We start from the raw sequence: 10,662 nt of genomic DNA, 5'->3' as shown, positions 1-10,662 counted from the left end.
GATGTAGAACGGAGGTGTTTGTCAGGCACACGTTCATGGAGTGAGGAAGGTGATGAGTGTCACGGATCATCACCTTCTTCATAGTTAAGCGCAAATGAACATCTTAGATAAGAACACGCACGTTTGAATGGAGAAACAAAAACAATTGCATTAATTCATCGAGACGCTGCAGAGCTCCTCACCCCCAACAATGGAGTTTAGAGACTCATGCTGCCAAAAGGTACAAATTTCATATTTAAAAATGTCATGAGATACAAAATAATCCTCTTAAAGTTGTTTAAATACTAAACTAGTAACCTAGGTTTACAGAAATTGAGTAAACTAATATGGATAGTGCAGAAATCCACTTCTGGGGCCCACTTGGTGTGTATTGGGGATGAGACTTAAGCTTTTCACGTGCTTAGGCTATTTCTGGAGTTGAACGCCAAGTTGTAACGTGTTTCTGGCGTTCAACTCTGGTTCGTGACGTGTTTCTGGCGCTGGACGCCAGACTGCAACATGGAACTGGCGTTGAACGCCAGTTTACGTCGTCTATCTACGTGCAAAGTATGGACTATTATATATTGCTGGAAAGCCCTGAATGTCTACTTTTCAGCCCAATTAAGAGCGCGCCAATTGGACTCCTATAGCTTCAGAAAATCCATTCCGAGTGCAGGGAGGTCAGGATCCAACAGCATCAGCAGTCCATTTTCAGCTTGAATCAGATTTTTGCTCAGCTCCCTAAATTTCAGCCAGAAAATACCTGAAATCACAGAAAAATACACAAACTCATAGTAAAGTCCAGAAATATGATTTTGCTTAAAAACTAATAAAATTCTATTAAAAACTAATTAAAGTATGCTAAAATCTACATGAAATTATCCCCAAAAAGCGTATAAAATATCCGCTCATCACAACACCAAACTTAAATTGTTGCTTGTCCTCAAGCAACTAGATAAATAACATAGGATGAAAAGAAATTAAGAAGCAATAATATCTCAGAGTTTTAAGTGAAGCTCAGATTCTTATTAGATGAGCGGGGCTGGTAGCTTTTTGATTTTTGAACAGTTTTGGCATCTCACTTTATCCCTTGAAATTCAGAATGATTGGCATCCATAGGAACTCAGAATTCAGATAATATTATTGATTCTCCTAGTGTAGTATGTTGATTCTTGAACACAGTTACTTTATGAGTCTTGGCCGTGGCCCTAAGCACTTTGTTTTCCAGTATTACCACCGGATACATAAATGCCACAGACACATAATTGGGTGAACCTTTTCAGATTGTGACTTAGCTTTGCTAAAGTCCCCAATTAGAGGTGTCCAGAGTTCTTAAGCACACTCTTTTGCCTTGGATCACGACTTTAACCACTCAGTCTCAAGCTTTTCACTTGGACCTGCATGCCACAAGCACATGGTTAGGGACAGCTTGATTTAGCCGCTTAGGCCTAGATTTATTTCCTTGGGTCCTCCTATCCACTGATGCTCAAATCCTTGGATCCTTTTCACCCTTGCCTTTTGGCTTTAAGGGCTATTAGTTTTTTTTTCTTGATCCAATGATTCCTTGTAAATTTTTTTTTTCACTGCTTTTTCTTACTCCAAGAATCAAATTCATGATTTTTCAGATCATCAATAATATTTTTCGTGTTCCTCATTCTTTCAAGAGCCAACAATTTCTAACATTCATAAAATTCAAGATAAAAAATATGCACTGTTCAAGCATTCATTCAGAAGATAAAAAGTATTTCCACCACATATAATTAATTATAATTTTTCTTATTAAGGACTCGAAAAATATAAATTACTTCTTTATTCTAAAAATCTACTATTTTATTCATGTTTGATGATGATGAGAATAAATTATAAATTAATTGGAAATAAAACCAAAATAGACATGCTAATTACTACTACTCCTATATAACTTCTAAGGTAAATTCATATAATAACACTATCACAGAGTTAAAGCTAAAATTAGAACTCAACAACCTGTATTTTGGGAAGTGGATGTTCCTCTAGTCTGTAGGGTGCTTGGTCCTTCAAGAATTAATTTCTGACGCTTCAGCTCCCTCAAGTCACGCCCTTGCTCCTCTTGTTCCCTAAGCAATTTGCAAAGAATGCTACTTTGATTATTTTGTTCTTCTTTTATTTGGTTCATAGCTTCTTGTAGCTTGGAAACAGATGCCTCAAGATGCTCCCAATATTCGAATTGAGGGAGTTCTAGGAGGAATTCTTGTGCTCTCCTCTTGATTGGGTCATCCTACAACTGTTGTCTTTCCATTGATAATTTAGTGATTGGCCGCTCGACTGAGATGTACTCAGTTATTCCCATCCTCACTCCAGCATCTCTGCAGAGCATAGAAATTAAGCTTGGATAGGCCAATTTGGCATCTTTGGAGTTCTTGTTTGCTATTTTGTAGAGTTCACACGAGATTAGTTGATGAACTTCTACTTCACTTCCCAACATGATGCAGTGAATCATCACTGCTCTTTTAACAGTGACTTTCGAACGGTTGCTGGTGGGCAATATAGAACGCCCAATGAAGTCCAGCCAGCCTCTGGCAACTGGTTTGAGATCTTCTCTCTTGAGTTGATTTGGGATGCCAGTGGTGCTGGTGGTCCACCTGGTTCCAGGGATGCATATATCCTCTAGAATCTTGTCCAGGCTTTTGTTTACCCTCATCATTCTCCTATTAAAGGATTCTAGGTCATCTTTTAGTTGAGGAAGCTTGAAGATCTCCCTGATTTTGTCAGGGTGGATGTGAACAATCTTTCCTCTGACCAAAGTTCGATAGTCATAGAGGGCAGTTCCAGTTATTCTTTGCCTGTCTGTCTGCCACAGATTAGCGTAGAACTCCTGAACCATATTCCTTCCCACTTTTGTTTCAGGATTAGCTAGGATTTCCCAGTTCCTGTTTCGAATTTGCTCCTGGATCTCCGGATATTCATCTTCTTTCAGATCGAACTTGACTTCCGGGATCACTGATCTTAGACCCATTATTTTGTAGTAATGGTCTGAATGTTCTTTGGTTAAGAACTTCCCTTGATTCCAAAGTGGTTTTGGAATATTCTCTTTCTTGCCTCTCGGAGTGGGTTGTTTTCTTTTAGGAGCCATGATCTTAGTGAGTATGTTTTTGTGATCACGGATAAACACACCAAACTTAGAGGTTTGCTTGTCCTCAAGCAAAAGATAAGAAAGGAGAGGGATAGCAGGAGAGCTAAAGTCGAATGGTGGATGAGAAGAGGGGACCGAATGTGAATTTAAAAGGGAGGGGGTGGGTTTTCGAAAAAATGTTAGAAAGATAAGATAAAAGATATGATTTATAAAAGATAGATATTATAAGAAAAAGATATAATTTAAAATTAAAAAGTTGTGAATGATATTTGAAAAAGATAAATCTGAATTTTTAATTTGAAAAAGATTTTAAAAGATAATAAAGTTTTGAAAAATTTTGAAAAAGAGTTAGATTGGATTGGAAAAAAATTTGTGTTTATGTATTAAGATATATTTGATATTTTTGAAAAAGGGATTTTAGAAATTAGGGTTTTTAGAAATTAGGATTAAAATTTTTGAAATTGAAGGATGACATTTTGAAACATGTTTATGCAAGAAATCATGAATTGAAACATAAAAAATTAGAAAATTTATGAAGAAAAACGAATTTTACCTCCTTCCCACCATCCTGGCGTTAAACGCCCAAATGCTGCATGTTTTGGGCGTTTAACGCCCAATTGCTGCTCTCCTGGGCGTTCAACGCCCAGCTGTTGCTTCTTTCTGGCGTTGAACGCCAAGAAGTCCTTTGTCACTGGGCGTTTTTCTGAACGCCCAGGACACTGTAATTCTGGCGTTAAACGCCCAGAAGGAGCTTCTTTCTGGCGTTTAACGCCCAGAAGATGCTCCTTTCTGGCGTTCAACGCTCAGATGGCTATCCTTACTGGCGTTGAACGCCCAGTGGATGCTTCTTTTGGGCGTTCAATGCCCAAAACATTTCTTACTGGCTTTTTCACGCCAATGAGCTTCCAAATTCCCCTGTAACTCTGTGAATTCAAGCAATTGCTATTTTACCTTGAAGATACTTTGACATATACCTGTAAAAATCAATTAATTAACAAATAAATTTTGTAAATGGCTGGGTTGCCTCCCAGCAAGCGCTTCCTTATTGTCTTTAGCTGGACTTTTACTGAGCTTTAATCAAGTCTCAGTTTTGAGCATTCTTGCTCAAAATTGCTTTCAAGATAATGTTTAACTCTCTGTCCATTAACAATGAACTTTTTGTTAGAGTCATTATCCTGAAGCTTTACGTATCCATATGGTGACACACTTGTAATCACATATGGACCTCTCCACCGGGATTTCAATTTCCCGGGGAATAATTTGAGCCTAGAATTAAATAGCAGAACTTTCTGCCCTGGCTCAAAGACTCTGGATGACAGTTTCTTATCATGCCATCTTTTTGCTTTCTCTTTGTAAATTTTTACATTTTCGAAAGCATTGAGTCTAAATTCCTCTAGCTCATTTAACTGGAGCAACCGCTTTTCTCCAGCTAACTTGGCATCAAGGTTCAGGAATCTGGTCGCCCAGTAGGCCTTATGTTCCAGTTCCACTGGCAAGTGACATGCCTTTCCATACACAAGCTGGTATGGAGAGGTCCCTATAGGGGTCTTGAATGCTGTTCTGTATGCCCACAGAGCATCATCCAAGCTTCTTGTCCACTCCCTTCTACGGTTAATTACAGTCCGTTCCAGGATTCTTTTAAGTTCTCTGTTAGAGACTTCAGCTTTCCCATTTGTCTGTGGATGATATGGAGTGGCTACCCTGTGGCTAACTCCATAACGAACCAAAGCAGAGTAAAGCTGTTTATTACAGAAATGAGTGCCCCCATCACTGATTAATACTCTAGGGGTACCAAATCTGCTGAAGATGTGTTTCTGAAGGAATTTTAACACTATCTTAGTGTCATTAGTGGGTGTTGCAATAGCTTCCACCCATTTGGATACATAATCCACTGCCACCAGAATATAAGTGTTTGAGTATGATGGTGGGAAAGGCCCCATGAAGTCAATACCCCATACATCAAACAACCCAATCTCCAAGATCTCTTGTTGAGGCATGGCATAACTGTGAGGCAGATTACCATATCTTTGGCAACTGTCACAATTAAGTACAAACACTCGGGAATCTTTATAGAGAGTAGGCCAGTAGAAGCCACATTGGAGGACTCTTGTGGCTGTTCGCTCACTTCCAAAATGTCCTCCATATTGTGATCCATAGCAATGCCATAGGATCTTCTGCGCTTCTTCTTTAGGCACACATCTACGGATTACTCCGTCTGCACATCTCTTGAAGAGATACGGCTCATCCCAAAGATAATACTTTGCATCCGTGATCATCTTCTTTGATTGCTGCCTACTGTATTCTTTGGGTATGAATCTCACTGCCTTGTAGTTCGCAATGTCTGCAAACCATGGCACTTCTTGGATGGTAAAGAGTTGCTCATCCGGAAAGTTTTCAGAGATCTCAGTAAGAGGGAGGGACGCCCCTTCTACTGGTTCTATTCAGGACAGGTGATCTGCTACTTGATTCTCTGTCCCTTTTCTGTCTCTTATTTCTATATCAAACTCTTGCAGAAGAAACACCCATCTTATGAGTCTGGGTTTTCAATCCTGCTTTGTGAGTAGATATTTAAGAGCAGCATGGTCAGTGTACACAATCACTTTTGATCCTACTAAATAGGATCTGAACTTGTCTATGGCGTAAACCACTGCAAGTAGCTCTTTTTCTGTGGTTGTGTAGTTCTTCTGTGCGTCATTTAGAACGCGACTGGCATAATAAATGACGTGCAAAAGCTTGTCATGCCTTTGTCCCAACACTGCACCAATGGCATGGTCACTGGCATCACACATCAGTTTAAAAGGTAATGTCCAGTCTGGTACAGAGATGACTGGTGCTGTGACCAGCTTAGCTTTCAGAGTCTCAAACGCCTGCAGACACTCCTTATCAAAGATAAATGGCGTGTTAGCAGCTAGCAGATTACTTAGAGGTTTGGCGATTTTTGAAAAATTCTTTATAAACCTCCTATAAAATCCTGCATGCCCCAGAAAGCTTCTGATTGCCTTAACATTGGTAGGTGGTGGTAATTTTTCAATTACCTCTACCTTAGCTTGATCCATCTCTATTCCCTTGTTCAAAATTTTGTGCCCAAGGACGATTCCTTCAGTCACCATAAAGTGACATTTTTTTCAGTTTAAAACTAGGTTAGTCTCTTGGCACCTCTTTAGAACAAGTGCTAGATGGTCAAGACAGGAGCTGAATGAGTCTCCAAATACTGAAAAGTCATCCATGAAGACTTCCAGAAAATTTTCCACCATACCAGAGAAAATTGAGAGCATGCACCTTTGATAGGTTGCAGGTGCATTGCACAAGCCAAATGGCATCCTTCTGTATGCAAATACTCCAGATGGACATGTGAATGCTATTTTCTCTTGATCCTGGGGATCTACTGCAATTTGATTATAACCTGAATATCCATCCAGGAAGCAGTAGTATTCATGACCTGCTAGTCTTTCCAGCATCTGGTCTATGAATGGTAAAGGAAAATGATCCTTTCTGGTGGCTGTATTGAGCCTTCTATAATCAATACACATACGCCACCCTGTAACTGTTCTTGTAGGAACCAGTTCATTTTTTTCATTAGGAATCACTGTCATGCCACCTTTCTTAGGGACAACTTGGACAGGGCTTACCCAGGGGCTATCAGAAATAGGATAAATAATCCCAGCCTCTAGTAATTTAGTGACCTCCTTCTGCACCACTTCCTTCATGGCTGGATTTAGCCACCTTTATGGTTGAACCACTGGCTTGGCGTCACCTTCCAATAGGATCTTGTGCATGCATCTGGCTGGGCTAATACCCTTAAGATCACTGATGGACCACCCAAGAGCTGTCTTGTGTGTCCTTAGCACTTGAATTAGTGCTTCCTCTTCCTGTGGCTCTAAGGTAGAGCTTATGATTACAGGAAAGGTATCACCTTCTCCCAGAAATGCATATTTCAGGGAGGGTGGTAATGGTTTGAGCTCAGGTTTAGGAGGTTTCTCCTCTTCCTGAGGGATTTTCAGAGGTTCTATTATTCTCTCTGATTCCTCCAGATCAGGCTGAACATCTTTAAAGATATCCTCTAGCTCTGATTCGAGACTCTCATTCATATTTACTTCTCTTACCAGAGAGTCAATAATGTCAACACTCATGCAGTCATTTGGGGTGTTTGGATACTGCATAGCTTTAACAACATTCAACTTGAACTCCTCCTCATTGACTCTCAGGGTTACTTTCCCTTTTTGGACGTCAATGAGGGTTCGGCCAGTTGCTAGGAAAGGTCTTCCTAGAATGAGAGTTGCACTCTTGTGCTCCTCCATTTCTAGCACCACAAAGTCAGTAGGAAAGGCAAATGGCCCAACCTTGACAATCATGTCTTCAATCACGCCTGATGGGTATTTAATGGAACCATCAGCAAGTTGAAGACATATTCGGGTTGGTTTGACTTCTTCAGTCAAACCAAGCTTTGTGATAATAGATGCAGGTATTAGGTTGATACTTGCCCCAAGATCACATAGAGCTTGCTTGGTACAAGTACCCTCTAAAGTGCATGGTATCATAAAGCTCCCGGGGTCTTTAAGCTTCTCAGGTAAGCTTTTTAGAATGACTGCACTGCATTCTTCAGTGAGATAAACTTTTTCAGTTTCCCTCCAATCCTTCTTATGACTTAAGATCTCTTTCATGAACTTAGCATAAGAGGGTATTTGCTCAAGTGCCTCTGCAAACGAAATCTTTATTTCAAGAGTCCTTAGATAGTCTGCAAAGTGGGCAAATTGCTTATCATGTTCCTCTTGGCGGAGTTTCTGAGGATAAGGCATTTTAGCTTTGTATTCCTCAACCTTAGTTGTTGTAGGTTTATTGCCTACAGATGTGGGTTGGGAAGCCTTTTTAGAAGGGTTATTATCAGCACTTGTATGTGCCTGATCCCCCACTGGCATTTGAATACCAGGGGTGGAAGCTGGAGTGGCGTTAGACGCCAGCTCCTTACTTGTTTCTGGCGTCTAAACGCCAGAACTGTGCTTCCTTTGGGCATTCAACACCAACTCCTTGCTTGTTTCTGGCGTTGAACACCAGGATTGGGCATGGTTTGGGCGTTCAGCGCCAGCATTATTCCTCTCTGGGCTCTGATTGTCCTCAGAGGGATTTTGGGTAGCCATTTGTTCATTTCTTGGCTTCTTGCTGCCTTGAAGTGAGGTATTTAATATTTTCCCACTTCTTAATTGAACTGCTTGGCATTCTTTTGTTATTTGTTTTGATAGTTGCTGTTCTGTTTGCTTCAACTGTACTTCCATATTCAAGTTAGCCGTTCTTGTTTCTTGTAATATCTCCTTGAATTCGGCTAACTGTTTTGTTAGAAAGTCTAATTGCTGATTGAATTCATTAGCCTGATCTACAGGACTGAGTTCAGCAGTCACTGTTTTAGCCTTTTCTTTCATGGAAGATTTACTGCTTAGGTACAGATGCTAATTTCTGGCAACTGTATCAATAAGCTCTTGAGCTTCTTCAATTTTTTTTCTCATACGTATAGATCCACTAACTGAGTGGTCTAGAGAAATCTGAGCTTTTTCTGTAAGCCCATAGTAGAAGATGTCTAATTGCACCCACTCTGAAAACATTTCAGAGGGGCATTTTCTTAGCATCTCTCTGTACCTCTCCCATGCATCATAAAGAGATTCATTATCTCCTTGTTTGAAGCCTTGGATGCTTAGCCTTAGCTGTGTCATCCGTTTTGGAGGAAAATAGTGATTCAGGAATTTTTCTGACAGCTGTTTCCATGTCTTTATGCTGTCCTTAGGTTGGTTATTTAACCACCTCTTAGCTTGATCTTTTACAGCAAATGGAAACAGTAATAATCTATAGACATCCTGATCTACGTCCTTATCATGTACTGTGTCAGCAATTTGTAAAAATTGTGCCAAAAACTCTGTAGGTTCTTCCTGTGGAAGACCGGAATACTGGCAGCTTTGCTGCACCATGATAATGAGTTGAGGATTCAACTCAAAGCTACTAACTCCAATGGAGGGTATACATATACTACTCACATATGAAGCAGTAGTGGGATTAGCATATGACCCCAGAGTCCTTCTAGACTGTTCATTTCCACTTAGTTCCATGATGGAGCAAGGGAGATGGTATGGATGTAAATATTATTTATTTTATTATATATAAAAATTTATTTTCGAAATAATAAAATAAAAATATAACAAAGACCGAAATAAAATAAAATAAAATAAAGAAAGAAAGAAAATTACAAATTAAAATTAATAAAAAATTGAAAATATTTTATGAAGATTTTCGAAAAATTGAGGAGAGAGAAAGTGGTTAGGATATTTTTTGAAAAAGATATATATTTTTTTTGAATTTTGAAATCTTAAAAGGATAAGATTTGAAAAATTTTGAAATTGAAATCTGAATTTTTATATAAAAATTGCGAAAATATAGTTTAAAATTAGTTAGAAAAGCTTTTTTTTTTAATTTTGAATTTTATGATGAAAGAGAAAAACACACAAAAGACACAAGACTTAAAATTTTTAGATCTAATGCTCCTTATTTTCGAAAATTTTGGAGGAAAAACACCAAGGAACACCAAACTTAAAAATTTTAAGATCAAAACACAAAGAAGACTCAAGAACACCTTGAAGATTCACAAGAACACCAAGAACAAAAGAAAGAACACCAAACTTAAAATTTTTAGAAAACCAAGATAAATTTTCGAAAGTTATGAAAAGATTAACAAGAAAACATCAAACTTAAAGTTTGGCACAAGATTCAATCAAAGAAAAATTATTTTTGAAAAAGATTTTAAAAGAAGATGCCCAATTGTCAAGAGCATAAGCCAACGCTCTAGCCAACTGAGCTATTAATTTAATGTTGTTTTTAAAGATGTATTATATTTATGGATAAAAATAAAATTAAAAATTTTTTTGAAAACTAATATTTTGAAAAAGTACAAGAAAAACACGAAAACACACAGAACAAGAAAAACTAAAGATCAAACAATAAAAATAAACAAGAACAGCTTGAAGATCAAGGAAGAACAAAGAACACTAATACGAAAATTTTAAGGAAAAATATAAAATATGCAATTGACACCAAACTTAGAACAAGACACTAGACTCACGAAAAAATTTAAAAATTGATAAAGAAAAATAATATTTTTGAAAATTTTTTTGAAAAGAAATTAAAGGACTCTATAGTAACAAAAATAAATTATTCCTGATCTAAGAAACAAAACAAACCTTTAGTTGTTCAAACTCGAACAATCCCCGACAACAGCGCCAAAAACTTGGTGCACAAAATTGTGTATGCCAATATTAATGGACTATTTAACACAGTTTCGCACAACTAACCAGCAAGTGCACTGGGTCGTCCAAGTAATACCTTACGTGAGTAAGGGTCGAATCCCACGGAGATTGTTGGCTTGAAGCAAGCTATGGTTATTTTATTATTCTTAGTCAGGATATCAGTTATAATTATCAGTTTGAATTACGAAAAATAAAAGAGCATAAAATAAATAATTGTTACTTAATAATGGAGAATATGTTGGAGTTTTGGAGATGCTTTGTCCTCTGAATCTCTGTAATGTAATATTC

The sequence above is a fragment of the Arachis hypogaea genome, chromosome 11 (assembly GCF_003086295.3).
Source record: "Arachis hypogaea cultivar Tifrunner chromosome 11, arahy.Tifrunner.gnm2.J5K5, whole genome shotgun sequence".
In the NCBI taxonomy this organism is placed as follows: Eukaryota; Viridiplantae; Streptophyta; class Magnoliopsida; order Fabales; family Fabaceae; genus Arachis; species Arachis hypogaea.
The sequence above is the reverse complement of the archived record's forward strand: the minus strand, read 5'-3'. Positions refer to the sequence as shown.